This window comes from Oratosquilla oratoria, chromosome 8, assembly GCF_046742065.1.
Source record: "Oratosquilla oratoria isolate Oo_2021 chromosome 8, ASM4674206v1, whole genome shotgun sequence".
Lineage (NCBI taxonomy): Eukaryota > Metazoa > Arthropoda > Malacostraca > Stomatopoda > Squillidae > Oratosquilla > Oratosquilla oratoria.
The window spans coordinates 10098476-10113907 of NC_134784.1; the positions used below are offsets into that span (position 1 = coordinate 10098476).

At 43.0% G+C, this 15432-nt stretch overlaps 1 protein-coding gene across 5 annotated transcripts in view; it reads right to left on the bottom strand.

Annotated features, from left to right (window-relative positions):
* The window catches only part of LOC143027578 (trafficking protein particle complex subunit 13), an 85565-nt gene that overhangs the window by 8649 nt on the left and 61484 nt on the right, over window positions 1–15432 (bottom strand). The window lies entirely within an intron of this gene.

Consider the following 15432-nt stretch of genomic DNA (forward strand, 5'->3'; position numbering starts at 1 on the left):
CTGACTGTGATGGGAGAAGAGAATGACAAGACTCTAAATAACAACTACCATTGAAAGAGATGAAGGTTGGAAAGGCACCTAGGTTGGAAGGTTATCATGTGGTATAGTGAAATTAATCAATATGTGTCTAAGGGATGGAGTGTACCACCCATACCTCCTCCCTACAACTCTAATGGGACCAATGCCATGTAACTACAGGTGGTGATCCATAAAGATGGACGGCAAAGCTCCCCATTTTCAAAACCTGTCTACCCCACCCTCACCTCCACCAGGAGTTGCATTCCTGAGGAGCTCATACTTGGTCTCTAGACATTCCAAGATCTATCAATTCCAATTGTATTTCCTACACTTCACACATGGAGAGCTAATAGCCAACAACTGCTTCCTTACTTCTACCAGTTTCATCTGATGACATAGAAACAGTCCTACACTAATACAACATTCCCAAATTTCTTCCCGGAAAGATCTGTGGGAGGGCCCAAGGATCGTTGCCAGCCACTATGGGGCTACAGGTTTTCCACTTAATGAAATTCAAGGAACAATTAAGTCAATTACCACTCCATCTATCAGCTTATCACCTACTCTAGCATTAAGATTGTCCAACACCACAACAATAACATTCCTCCCAAAACTCTGTACACACACTCATTTAAACCAATCAAAAATTTTCATTTTTCTCACAAACAGGGCCATATGCACTTACCCATATATCCTATCCCTATCTCACCTTTGTCCACATCATCCTCTACATCACTTATCTCTTCCATGACCTCTATTTTAAGAAATCATGAGAACAAATTAAGAAAGACCGTATGCCTAAAGGATGTGAAGAAATGCAGTTTTTCATATAATGCTTAAATACTTGTAATATCTTAGAGGGTGATTTAGCCCAAACTGAACAATACATGAATTCAAATCTAAACATACATACATATACCAAAGGCTTTTTCCCCCATACACAGAGGGTAGCCAAAAAGAAAAAGGCATAGAAACCATTCCCACCCATTCCATTTCCTATATATTCCACTCCCCTCCACCCTCCTCCCTCCCTCTTATCTTGGTACCTCCTGGACGATGGGTCATCCCTGCATCCTGTCCACTGCCCTGGGTCAGAAGCAGTGTCGCAGGACACAGTACATCCACAGCAAGGCCGCTTCATAAATTCGGCAACCCGCCATGCAGAAAAGGAGAAGACGGGGAGCAATCCCTTTGGGCTGCGTCAAATTTGTCTCATGCATACTTCCTCACCCCTCATCCCCCACCCACTCCCCATCATTCATCACAGCATCATCTATACACAGCCCTTCTCCATTCACCCCTATCTTCTATCCTCTCCCGTCTTCCTCCTCTTTTGTAATGCCCCTTTCACCCCATCCATCCACCTCATCCTAGGACGCCCCCTCATATTCACTCCTTCCACCTCTCCCTTCCACACTTTTTACTAATCTTTCTTCACTCATTCTTTCCATGTGTCCAAACCATCCTAATAATCTTTCATCAACTCTATCTCCCAGTTCCCTTTCCACCCCTGTTCTCCTCCTCACCTCCTCATTTCTCACTCTATCCAGCCTAGTAACCCCTATCATACTTCTCAGACATTTCATCTCACACACATTCAAACTCTCTCTCTCTTCCTCTCTTATGTTCCATGTTTCTGCCCCATACAATGCTGTTGGTACGATCACTCCTTTATATAACCTCCTCTTAGCATCCATTCTCAGATGTCTATTTCTCATTACACTTTTCAATCCACCAAGACATTTACTTGCTTCTCTCAATCTATATTCTATCTCCACCCCCACTACTCCCTTTCCTGCTACATTCGCACCCAAGTATCTAAAACTATCCACTTCCTCCAATCTTTCACCCTTTATGCTCACTTCCAGCCTGCTGTCACTCTCTCCCCTTGTACATCTCATCACCTTACTTTTACCCACATTTATCTTCAGATTTCTTCTTTCACACACCTTCTCAAACTGTCACTAACTTCCTCAATCCCTACTCAGATCCTGCTACAAGCGCAGTGTCGTCAGCAAACAACAACTGGCTCACCTCCCACTATTCTCCATTTTCTTTAATCATCTCCAACCCCTGACCCACTACCCTTGCATTCACCTCTCGCACCACCTCATCCATGTAAAGATTGAACAGCCAGGGCGACATAACACATCCCTGCCAAAGTCCCACCTTTATCTCAAACCATTTACTCTCCCACATTGCCTTCCTGTCTACCTTAACATAAGCCTTTTCCAGATCCATAAAAGCCAAAAAAACATCCTTACCTTTTCCTATAGCTTTCTCACATATCTGTCTTACCACAAAAATCTGATCTACACATCCCCTACCTGTCCTAAACCCACACTGTTCCTCACCAATTACTCCCTCTGTTCCTATCCTAATCCTCTCAATCAAGACTCTCCCATAAGCCTTCCCAACTACACTCAACAAGCTGATCCCTCTGTAAGAGGGTAGAGTGCCAGAGGACTGGAGGAGTGCCTGTATAGTTCCACTTTACAAGGGAAAGGGGGACAAGTGTGAGTGTAGTAACTCACACTTGTCCCCCTTTCCCTTGTAAAGTGGAACTATACAGGCACTGCTCCACTGGAGCAGTGCCTGTATAGTTCCAGCACTCTACCCTCTCTTAAACAAACATTAAATAACCTCACCAGCCAGTCCACCATAACTGTACCTCCTTTCTTCAGACATTCTACATGGCATCCATCCAGACCAGGTGCCTTACCTGCTCTCATCATCTTAACAGCTGCTTTCACCTCATCCTTCCCTATTTCTCCTCTATTTTCCTCACTCATTTTCTTAGCGCTTCCCACTGCAACTACCTTTCCCTCCCTATCCTCCTTCGCATTTAGCAACTCCCTAAAATACTCTGCTCACCTTCCTCTCACTGCCTTCTCTTCCATTATCATCTCTCCATCTGCACCTTTTACCTTTTCTTCTCTACTTGATTCGCCTCTTTTAATTTCCTTCCAAAACATCTTTTTATTACTTTCAAAAACTTCTGTCATACTTTTACCCCATTTCACATCTACTCTCCTCTTTGCTTCCTTTATCTTATGTTTAACTTCCCTTCTCTTTACTTTGTACCTCTCCTTTGATTCCCTCATCCTAATTTGTAGCCAAATTATGAATGCCTGCTTCTTCTCTTCTACACATTTCTTTGCTTCCTCATCCCACCACTCACTGCCCTTCCTTCTATTTCCTCTCGTTCCCCTTGTTCCACACACCATCTTTGCACATCTTATGACTCCCTCCTTGAATCATCTCCACTCCTCCTCCACTCCTAGTTCTACTCTATCCTTCACTCCTTCCCACTCTTCTTTCAGCTTATACTCATTCTCCTTTTTTTTTTCATTTAAGCAGTTCACTCTAAGTACCTCCCTACCTTCTGCCCTTTTCATCTTTCTCCACCTATTCTCCACTCTCAATTTACCTTCCACCATAAAATGATCTGAAATTCCCCTACTCACCTCCCTTAGAACATGTACATCCTTAACTCTTCCTACCATACTCCTGGCCACCACTATATAGTCCATTAATGCTCTATCTGCTACCCTTCCATCCACCACCCTCTCCCATGTGTATTTATGCTTGACTTTCTTCCTAAACACTGTATTTGCTATCATCAAAATATAAATCTAAACATAACAATTGGAAATCAATGATATAGGTTAAATTGGAACTGTACATGAATCTGAAGTTAGGTATGATAAATTGGAGAGTAGGAGATGTGACACAAAGAGTGTTGCTCCTTTCCTGTATACTACAATTAAGTAAATAAAGACCCCCTCTATCCACTATGTCTTCAAACTCTGTCTCACCATTATCTTTCGGTCTCATTTCATTCAATGCTAACACATCCATCTCTCTTCTTGTACCAGGTGGCTATAAGAAATGAAAGTCAATTCATGGGAAGTACACTGTAATCACTGACAACAAAAATGTGTGTGTATACAAAGAGAGCTAACTCCAAACTGACGCCAAGCTTTCAAATTGGCGCGAAGACGCGCATCGCATTTGCGATATCCAATATAATTACAAATATACACAATGATTACACATAATTACAATAATAAAACAACAAACAACAAAACATATGACACTTTTATAAGGAGGGGGAAACATATAATTCCCAAAATGAGCAACACACAAGTACAATGTACGATAATATACAACATAGGAGGCAAGTGAGAGGAGAAGCAACACACAAGTACAATGTACGATAATATACAACATACCACGCTAACACATTCTCACCTACTACCAATCTCTTCCCTTTTGCTCTCATCTGTACCATTCACCTGACACCCTTTTATTTTTGGCTAAGGGTACTGGCAACATTTCACCCCATACAAAACACTATGGAAGACCACATTTTGTACACAATCATGCATGCCAACAACACAATATATACTCTATAAGGGATTTGTGGAAAAACCCCATTCCAGCCATGGTGGTCCTCAGGGTGACGGGACTGTTCAACCTGACAATTTAGGGAGGGCGACGGGACTGTTCAACCTGACAATTTAGGGAATGACAACAACCACAACTGGTCCTGGAGCCGCAGCGTCTACATCGTGGGACCACCCCCCAACCCCAAGAATTGGGGGCCAAACAGCGGCAACCAGCCCAGGCCACCAGCTCTACGCAGGTGGCACCGATCCCCAAGAGGAGCTACAACTGCCTTGGGGAGTACCACAATCCTTTTTTACAACATAAACTATTATGTTTTTTCTGCACCGAGGGGTGATTCTCCGGCGATCACCCCTCTTCTACTTTTAGCCGGAGATGTAGAGAGCAATCCTGGGCCCACCACAAAATACACATGCCCAACATGCTCTAAACCCATTACCTCAAGCAGACAGACAAAGGGGTCAGTTCAGTGTAATATGTGCAAAAACTCCCACCTCACTTGTACAACACTTGCTGACACAAACCAATACACAAACACTTGGACATGTTCTACCTGCCCTCCAATAACCCCACTCCCACCTCCCCAACCACAACCAGCACCCTTACCCACTCCCAATTTCCCTTTGCCCTTAACCCCAATCAGTACTCACCTTCCTTTGTCCCCAATCTCTCCTTTCCCCCCCTCTAACCCAAATCCTATACCTTCCCCATTCACACCCCAACCTCAACCCCAAACAGCACCATACAACACATACAGAACACACAACATCAACATATTACAACACAACATTGACGGTATTAACACGAAAAAACATGAACTCGAACACTTTCTTAAACAACACAACATACACATTGCAATCATACAAGAAACAAAACTAAGACACTCACACAAAACACCATCATTTCATAATTACACCACCATCAGACAAGACCGGACCGACAGCATTGGCGGTGGACTCATCACCCTAATCCACCACTCCATCTGTTTTGTGGACACAAGCACCATAACCAAAATTCTCCTCCCTAACACAGATAACACTACAGAAATCCAATCCATTCGAATCCGCACAGGCAACAAATCAACACTGACAATAGTTAACATGTACATTCCCCCCCCAATCATCCCCCACAGTTCCAAACACCTTCAGGCCTCAATTTAGCCAACTAGCCTCAATCCCCAATCTGATCATGGGTGGTGACTTCAATGCCAAGTCGTCGGCCTAGTATGTCGACAACCCTGACACAGACAGAGGGCTTGATATACAGACTCAGTTCGACTCATTGACTATCATGAACAACACACATAATCATACACATATCCCACACCAAGCCCTATACACTCCCTCCTCTCCTGATATCACCTTCTGCTCCCCCTGCCTAACCCCAACAACATCATGGAGAGTGGTTGGAACCCTTGGTTCTGACCACCTTCCAATCATCATCACCACCAAAAACAAGATGCACCCCAGTTGGCCACAGACACACATACACCAATTACAAGAGAGCTAACTGGGAAGCTTTTACTGAAGAGACAGAACAACATTTTGAAACACTTAACAGTACACCAATCACAAACATAAACAATGTTGTGCACGCTTTCAATACAATCATACAAAACGCAGACAAGAGATACATCCCTAGAGGCAACAGAAAATCATACAACCCCAACTTCACATCAGAAATCCAAGGCCTCATCAGACAACGAGACACACTTAAACACAATACCCCCACACCTATCCCTCAAAACATAGCAGACCAAATACAAACACTAAACACTGTGATTGCCAATAAAATACACGAACAAAAAACATAAAATTGGCAAAACTTTATCAATACACTTGATCACAAAACAAACACCAGCAAATTGTACAAAACACCCGAGCATAGCTCCCCTTCCCGCAAAATACAACTAGGTAAATACAACTAGGTAAATACTCAACAGCATTACACTATCCAACAGTAACACAACACGCTCTCATGCAGCAATAATCACAACAACAGACAATCTACCCCCAAACAGAAAACAAGCAAACACACTCATAAATCATTTTGCACAGACAAGCCATCTCACTTCTCACCCTGATGACCGACACACTATTCGACGTAAGAAAGACTTTCCCACAGACTCAGACTATAGACCCTTCATAGAGTCAGACAACACACATAATACATAATCTCAAGCACTCATCTGCCTGTGGCCCTGATAACATGAGTAACATCCACCTAAAACACATTGGACCTCAAGGTATACACGCACTCACAAACATTGCAAACTACAGCTATTCACACAACACTATACCTGACATCTGGAAGCATGGTAAAATAATCACCATTCCAAAACTGAACAAAGACCCAACAATCCCAGCATCGCACCGCCCAATCACACTTCTCTGCACTCCCTCTAAAGTCATTGAACGCCTAATACTTCAACTTGTCACACCACATATTCCCCTTGCTGACTCACAACACGGTTTTAGGCCACTACACTCCACAAACACTCTTCTGATAAACCTCACACAAAGAATTTTAGATGGCATCAATTCAGGTAGGCCCCACCACAGAACACTTCTTATAACATTAGACATTAGTAAAGCTTTTGATCCTATCCCCCGCCACAGCCTAACAAATAAAATATATAACACAGACATGCACAATAACACCAAAAGATGGCTGGCCAATTATCTGGCAGGTAGGAATGCTTATGTCATATAATGGCCAATCATCACACATCAGAAATATTAAGAATGGAGTGCTCTGTTCTATCCCCCACGCTCTTTAATCTATACATGCATGACATACCCACACCAGACACCTCAGAAATACAAATCTCTTCCTACGCAGACAACATAACAATCACGTGCACACATCGTAACACAGACAAAGCTGCAGAAATAATCCAGCCATACCTTGATACACTCAACACATGGTTCATCACAAACAGACTCAAAATAGCTCAAACCAAATCTACAGCAACACTTCTCACCAACTGGACAAAAGAACACAAATACATACCTCATCTCTACATCAACAACACTCTAATACCACACACAAACACACCAAAAATTCTTGGTGTAATATACGATACATCCATGTCTTTCAAACAACACATCACAAACATAAAAAACAAATGCACACCTAGACTTAACGCACTTAAGTCAATCACTGGAACAACATTTGGATAAAACAAAGAAACTAATACAACAATATACAAACAATGCATGCGCTCAGTGATGGATTATGCAAGTCCTGCATGGGCTCCTAATCTCAGTGAGACACACCTCAACACCCTTCATACAAAACATACAAAACAAAGCCCTAAAAACAATTACAGGCTGCACAAACGCAACACCTACAGACCATTTACACCATGAAACAAAAGTCCTTAAAGTCAAGGACCACCTCGACATGAGAGGCACACAAACACTTGCCGCAACCACCACAAACACATCACACCCACTACACTACATAGCAGAACACCCACACACACCAAGAAACATTAAAACAACACCCAAAGACCTGTATCACACACAGATACTCTCTTCTCTTCCTCCACAACCACCAAATACCAGCCTCCGGAAACATATTCATAATCATATCACTCACCGCTCCATTAACATACTGGAAGACAACACACTGCTGCATGCCAGACCCCCTGATATCCACCCTTCTGAATCCTCTCTCCTATGAAAGGACAGTGTCCACCTGGCCAGACTGTGGTGCGGCCACCACCCAGCACTTCTCAGCTACCAGAAGAGGCTGGATGACCGCATTGTGAACAGCTGCCCGGGATATAACACTTCACCCCATACCATACAACACATAATGGAAGACTGCATTATACACAATCATGCACGCAAACAACACAACATACACTCTATAAAGGATTTGTGGGAAAACCTAGTTTTGGCTGTGGCATTCCTTGGGGAGACAGGACTGCTCGGACAGACAGTCTAGGGAACGACAACAACAACAACCACAACTACTAATCTTTTCCTTTTCACTCTCATCTATACCACATCCTCCCACATTCTTTTAGGCCTAATCTTTTCACAGGAGAGAGATAGAGAGAGGAAAAAAAAATGGGGAGGTCCCTAGTCCCCTAACTCCATCCCATCTTCTAAAACATGCATAGGAATATGATCATGGCATTCTTTACCCCTGATACCAATGATAACAATAATAGATAATTCAAAAGATTACTTGAAAAGATCATAGCAGAATTAGTTTTAACCACATCTTCTCCAGTTAAATGTTGTTATTCAACTCTGATCTTAGAAAAAAGTAAAGAAAAACAATTGTGAATCCTACTAAATAGGACCATGCCAAAAATCTAATCATCTTTACCACTACCAACCTGAATAATATACCCATTACTGCAATATCTATAAACTTGCATATTGTGAGTAATCCCTTCATATATGCAAGAATGACAACATTAAAATTGGGAATAAGATACTTTCAAAGTTAAAATAACAGGAAACACATGCACTATTCAAATAACTTAACATCAAAGGCAAACTTACAATGTAGTCCTGAACATGCAGGATGAAGGTGAAGTTGTGCGGAGCAACATTCAGGTTCGCCAAAAGCATTCAATTAACATGCAAGAGTTAGGAATAAAAAAGAAAAGAAAGAAAAAAAGGCAACATGGTTAAGGTTAGTTAGAAATATTTCTAGAATATAAAATATTAGTTACCTAATCATTAGTATACATTTAGTTATCTAACATATGAATTTGGGTCATATGGAATTCAAAACATGATCATGGCTACAAATTCTTCACTATCAAGTTGTGGTCTGGATTTAGAAACACAATACAGTATGTTGTAAAACATACATACATATACCAAGGCCTTTTCCCCCTTTCAAGGGAGGTAGCCAAAAAGGAAAAGGCATAAAATCATTCCCACCCATTCCATCCCTAAATACACTCCACTCCTCCCCACCTCCTGGATGACGGGTCATCCCTGCACCTTGTCCACTGCCCTGGGTTAGAGGCAGTGTCGCAAGCCACAGCACATCCACAGCATGGCTGCTTCATTAAATGGGCAACCCCCCCCCCTCCCTCCACCCATGCATAGAAGGAGAGGACGGGGAGAAATCCCTTCAGGCTGCATCAAATTTTGCTCACACATACTACATCACCCCCCATCTCCACACCCATTCCACCTCATGCATAACAATATCATCCATATACAACCATTCTCCATTCACCCCTGTCTTCTGTCCTCTCCCGTCCTTCCTCAACAGACATTCCCCTCTTCCCCAAAGCCCCCTTCACGCCATCCATCCATCTCATCCTAGGACGTCCCCTCATGTTCACTCCCTCCACATCTGCCTTCCATACCTCTTTTACTAGTCTTGTTTCACTCATTCTTTCCATGTGTCCAAACCATCCTAATACTCTTTCATCAACCCTATCTCCCAACTCCCTTTCCACCCCTGTTCTCCTCCTCACCTCCTCATTTCTCACTCTATCTAGCCTAGTACATACATACATATATCAAAGGCTTTTTCCCCCCTTACATGGGGGGTAGCCAAAAAGAAAAAGGCATAGAAATCACTCCCACACATTTCATTTCCCATATATTCCACTCCCCTCCACCCTCCTCCCTCCCTCCTATGTAGGCACCTCCTGGATGACGTGTCAACCCTGCATCCTGTCCACTCCCCTGGGTCAGAGGCAGTGTTGCAAGACACAGCACATCCACAGCAAGGCCGCATCATAAATTCAGTGACCCCCCTCTCCGTCCCCTCATGCAGGAAAGGAGAAGACGGGGAGAAATCCCTTCGGGCTCCGTCAAATTTTTTCTCATACATACTTCCTCACCCCCCCATCCCCCATCCCCCACCCAATCCCCCTCATGCATCACAGCATCATCTACACACAACCCTTCTCCATTCACCCCTATCTTCTGTCCTCTCCCGTCCCTCCTCTACAGACATTCCTCTCTTTTGTAAAGCCCCTTTCACCCCATCCATCCATCTCATCCTAGAACGCCCCCTCATATTCACTCCTTCCACCTCCGCCTTCCATACTTCTTTTACTAATCTTTCTTCACTCATTCTTTCCATGTGTCCAAACCATCCTAATACTCTTTCATCAACCCTATCTCCCAGCTCCCTTTCCACCCCTGTTCTCCACCTCACCTCCTCATTTCTCACTCTATCTCTCTATCTAGCCCCGTACATTGCTGTTGGCACAATCACTCCTTTATATAGCCTCCTCTTAGCATCCATTCTCAGATGTCTATTTCTCATTACACTTTTCAATCCACCAAGGCATTTACTCGCTTCTCTCAATCTCTCTGCTCCCTTTCCTGTCACATTCGCACCCAAGTATCCAAAACTATCCACTTCCTCCAGTTTCTCACCCTTAATGCTCACTTCCAGCCTAATGTCACTCTCTCCCCTAGTACATCTCATCTTCAGCTTCCTTCTTTTACACATCTTCTCAAACTCTGTCACTAACTTCCTCAATCCCTCCTCAGATCCTACTACAAGTGCAGTGTTGTCAGCAAACAACAGCTGACTCACCTCCCACTTTCCTCCATTTTCTTTAATCATCTCCAACCCCTGACCAACTACCCTTGCATTCACCTCTCGCACCACCCAATCCATGTAAAGATTGAACAGCCAGGGCGACATAACACATCCCTGACAAAGTCCCAACTTTACCTCAAACCATTCACTCTCTCCATTTCTAATCCTAACACAAGCTCTACTACTCTCATAAAAACTCTTGACTGCTCTTAACAGCTCTCCTCCTATCCCATATATCTGCAGTACCTCCCACAGTGCCTTCCTGTCTACCCTGTCGTAAGCCTTTTCCAGATCCATAAAAGCCAAAAAAAACATCCTTACCTTTTCCTATAGCTTTCTCACATATGTCTTACCACAAAAATCTGATCTACACATCCCCTACCTGTCTGAAAACCACATTGTTACTCACCAATTACTCCATCTCTTCCTCTCCTAATCCTCTCAATCAAGACTCTTCCATAAGCCTTCCCAACTATACTCAACAAGCTGATCCCTCTGTAAATACTACACTCACACTTGTCCCCTTTTCCCTTGTAAAGTGGAACTATACAGGCACTCCTCCAGTCCTCCGGCACTCTACCCTCTCTTAAACAAACATTAAATAACCTCACCAGCCAGTCCACCATCAATGTACCTCCTTTCTTCAGACATTCTGCAGAGCATCCATCCAACCTAGGAGCCTTACCTGCTCTCATCATCTTAACAGCTGCTTTCACTTCATCCTTCCCTATTTCTCCTCCATTTTCCTCACTCATCATGGTCATTTTCTTAGTGCTTCCCACTGCAACTACCTTTCCCTCCCTATCCTCCTTCACATTTAGCAACTCCCTAAAATACTCTGCCCACCTTCCTCTCACTGCCTTCTCTTCCATTATCATCTCTCCATCTGCACCTTTTACCTTTCCTTCTCTACTTGATTCGCCTCCTCTTCCTCTTTTAATTTCCTTCCAAAACATCTTTTTATTACTTTCAAAATTTTCTGTCATACTCTTTACCCATTTCACATCTGCTCTCCTCTTTGCTTCCTTTATCTTATGCTTATCTTCCTTTCTCTTTACTTTGTACCTCTCATACGATTCCCTTGTCCTAATTTGTAGCCAATCTATGAATGCCTGCTTCTTCTCTTCTACACCCTTCTTTGCTTCCTCATCCCACCACTCACTACCCTTCCTTCTATTTCCTCCCGCCCTCCTTGTTCCACACACCATCTTTGCACACCTTATGACTCCCTCCTTAAACCATCCCCATTCCTCCTCCACTCCTAGTTCTACTCTATCCTTTACTCTCTCCCACTCCTCTCTCAACTTCATCTTATACTCATTCTCCTTTTTTTCCTCATTTAAGCAGTTCACTCTAAGTACTTCCCTACCTTCTGCCCTTTTCCTCTTTCTCCACATATTCTCCACTCTCTATTTACCTTCCACCAGGATATGATCTGATATTCCCTCACTCTCTCCCCTTAGAACATGTACATCCTTAACTCTTCCTACCATACTCCTGGTCACCACTATATAGTCCATTAACACTCTATCTGCCACCCTTCCATCCACCACCCTCTGCCATGTGTACTTATGCTTGACTTTCTTCTTAAACATTGTATTTGCTATCATCAACTCTCTTTCAAGACACATCTCCACCATCAATTCTCCCCTATGATTTTTATCTGGAACTCCATACTTCCCAATCACTACGTCAATTGGTTCATTTCCTACCCTAGCATTTAGGTTTCCCAATACAACTACAACCACTCCTCGTTTAACGACGACAATTGGGACCAGCGTCGCCGTCGTTAACCGAAATGGTCGTACAATGTCCAGCAATACATGTATCTTTATTTTTATGTATTTTCCCTCTTTTATACAGTGGTTAGGTTCCTGAAATTACTGTGTATGACCAAATCCATGTATGCTGACATTCCATATTAAATACCGGGGTATTTTTTTAGTTTCAACCATGGGCGCAATATAGCAATAGAAAATTAATTATTTTTGTAAATCAAAATGTATCAACGTATTATGCAATTTTGTGGGCGGAAATGAAAATAAAAAATACCTTGCTACAAGCAAATATGCTAATGAACGAAGTCGGTAGCATAGGATCGGGACGCCATCTTGTCGTCTGTCAATTGACGGCCTCGGTACTTCCGACAGTACCTCACCAGGTATATTTTCTTGAAGGAGTGTTATGGAGCAGAGATACATGCATTCCTTCAAGCTGCAAGAATTTTGTATACCCCGCAAGCTGAGAGAGTGGTTGAAAAGCCCGCCAACGTCTCTCACGACGACGACAAGGAGGACGAGCCGGATGACATTTAATTTGTAGGTAATGATTTATTAAACACAGGTTAGGTTAGTTGAGTTTAGGTTAGATGAATTTATCATCCTTTCATTTCTTCGACGTAGGCATCTATTATAACAAACATGGCGTACCATTCGTCCGACACGACTTCGTTACTTACGAAATCTGTTTTAGTACCTTTTTTTTTCGCTCACAAAATTGCATATTACGTTGATACATTATAATTTACAAAATTGATAATTAATTTTCTATTGCTATATTGCGCCCATGGTCGAAACTAAAAGTTTACCAATACCGGTATATACTGTACCCCAGGTAGTTTTTGCAGCTTGCAGGATGGTAATATAGACCTAAGCTTCAGAACACTTTACCTCACAGCTAATATCCACCGTACAAGTTCATTTATAACATCATACAAATTTGCCTCAGCCAACTTATCATACACGTCGTCGTAACTTCGGGAGATTTACATTAAACGAATATTGGTCTGTCATAAAGCCCGTCGTTACTCCGCGTTGTCGTTAACCGAGTAGGTCGTTAAACGAGGAGTGGTTGTACATTGACATTTCTCCCTAATCCCTCTATGCACTCATTTATATCTACCCAAAAAGCCTCCCTTTCCTCTACACTCTTCTCACTGCCAGGCCCATACGCACTTACAAAAACCCACATCTTTCCCTGCTTCACCTTCATCCACATCAACCTTGATGACACCTCCTTCCACTCCACTACCAGCTCACTTATCTCTTCACTTACTAGTATAGCCACCCCTTCTCTCCCTTGTCCCCTCTTCACTCCTCAGTACCTCCCAGCTACACTCCCAAACTCACAGTTGCCCTTTCCTTTCATTTTAGTTTCACTCAAAGCCAGTACATCCATCTTTTTTCTCACAAACATACTGCCTATCTCTTCCCTTTTACTCTTATCTGTACCACATCCACGCACATTAAAAGACCCAAACCTTAGGGTACTAGTTGGAAAACTCCCAGACCCTCTTATGCCTTTACTTTCTTTTTTAGGAATGTCTCCTTTTGGGGCTACAGGTTGTAGGACTCCTAATCCCATCCCCTGTCCCTTTTTTGTTGCCTTTTATGACTCAAGTGGAAATACTTGGTGGCAGTATTCTTTTCCCCCACCACAGGGTAGGTAGGCGAAAAAAGGAAATGAATATTCAGAGAAATGGTATAGGAAAGTAACAAGGGGTTGGGGGACAGCATAACGGAGGGACAGTCGTAGTATAAAAGTGTCATAATTTCTCTATGTACAGAGTTTTCCTCTATCACAGACAAAATGATGTGTGGCTCTGGTCTGTAGGGGTGCCCCATATAGACCCTAAAGTATCAACTGCATGCTACTTTGCCACAATAACATGCAGCCAATACCCCAGACAGGGAAGTATATAACATAGGGGATTAAAATGTGTAATGAGAAATAGACATTTGGGAATGGATGCTAAGAGGAGATTGTATGAATGGGTGATTGTGCTAACAGCACTGTATGGGGCAGAAACATGGAACATAAGAGAGGAAGAGAGAAAAAGTTTAAATATGTATGAGATGATGTGTCTGAAAAGTATGGTAGGGATTACTAGGCTGGATAGAATGAGAAATGAGGTGCGGAGGACAGCAGGGGTGGAAAGGGAGTTGGGAGATAGGATTGATGAAAGAATATTGGGATGGTTTGGACACATGGATAGAATGAGTAAATTAAGTGTGGAAGGCAGAGGTGGATGGAGTGAACATGAGGGGTGACCAAGGAAAAGATGGATGGAGTAAACAGGGCATTGGAAAAGAGGGGGATGTCTGTTGAGGAAGGGAGAAGACAGAAGATAGGGGTGAGTGGAGAATGGTTGTGTATGGTTGATACTGTGATTCATGGAAGTGAATGGGCGGAGGTAGGGGGTTAGGGAGTATGTGTGAATGATATTATGATGCAGCCAGAAGGGATTTCTTCACATCTCTTTTTCTGCATGAGGGGATGGAGAGGGGGGTCTCCAATTAAATGAAGTGGCCTTGCTGTGGATGAGCTGCATCTTGCTGCATTGCATCTGACCCAAGACAGTAGGCAAGATGCAGGGATAATCTGTCATCCATGAGAAACCAAGAAAAGAGGGAGGGAGGGGTGCTGAGTGGGAGTGGAGTACACGAAGATAAAAGGGGTGGG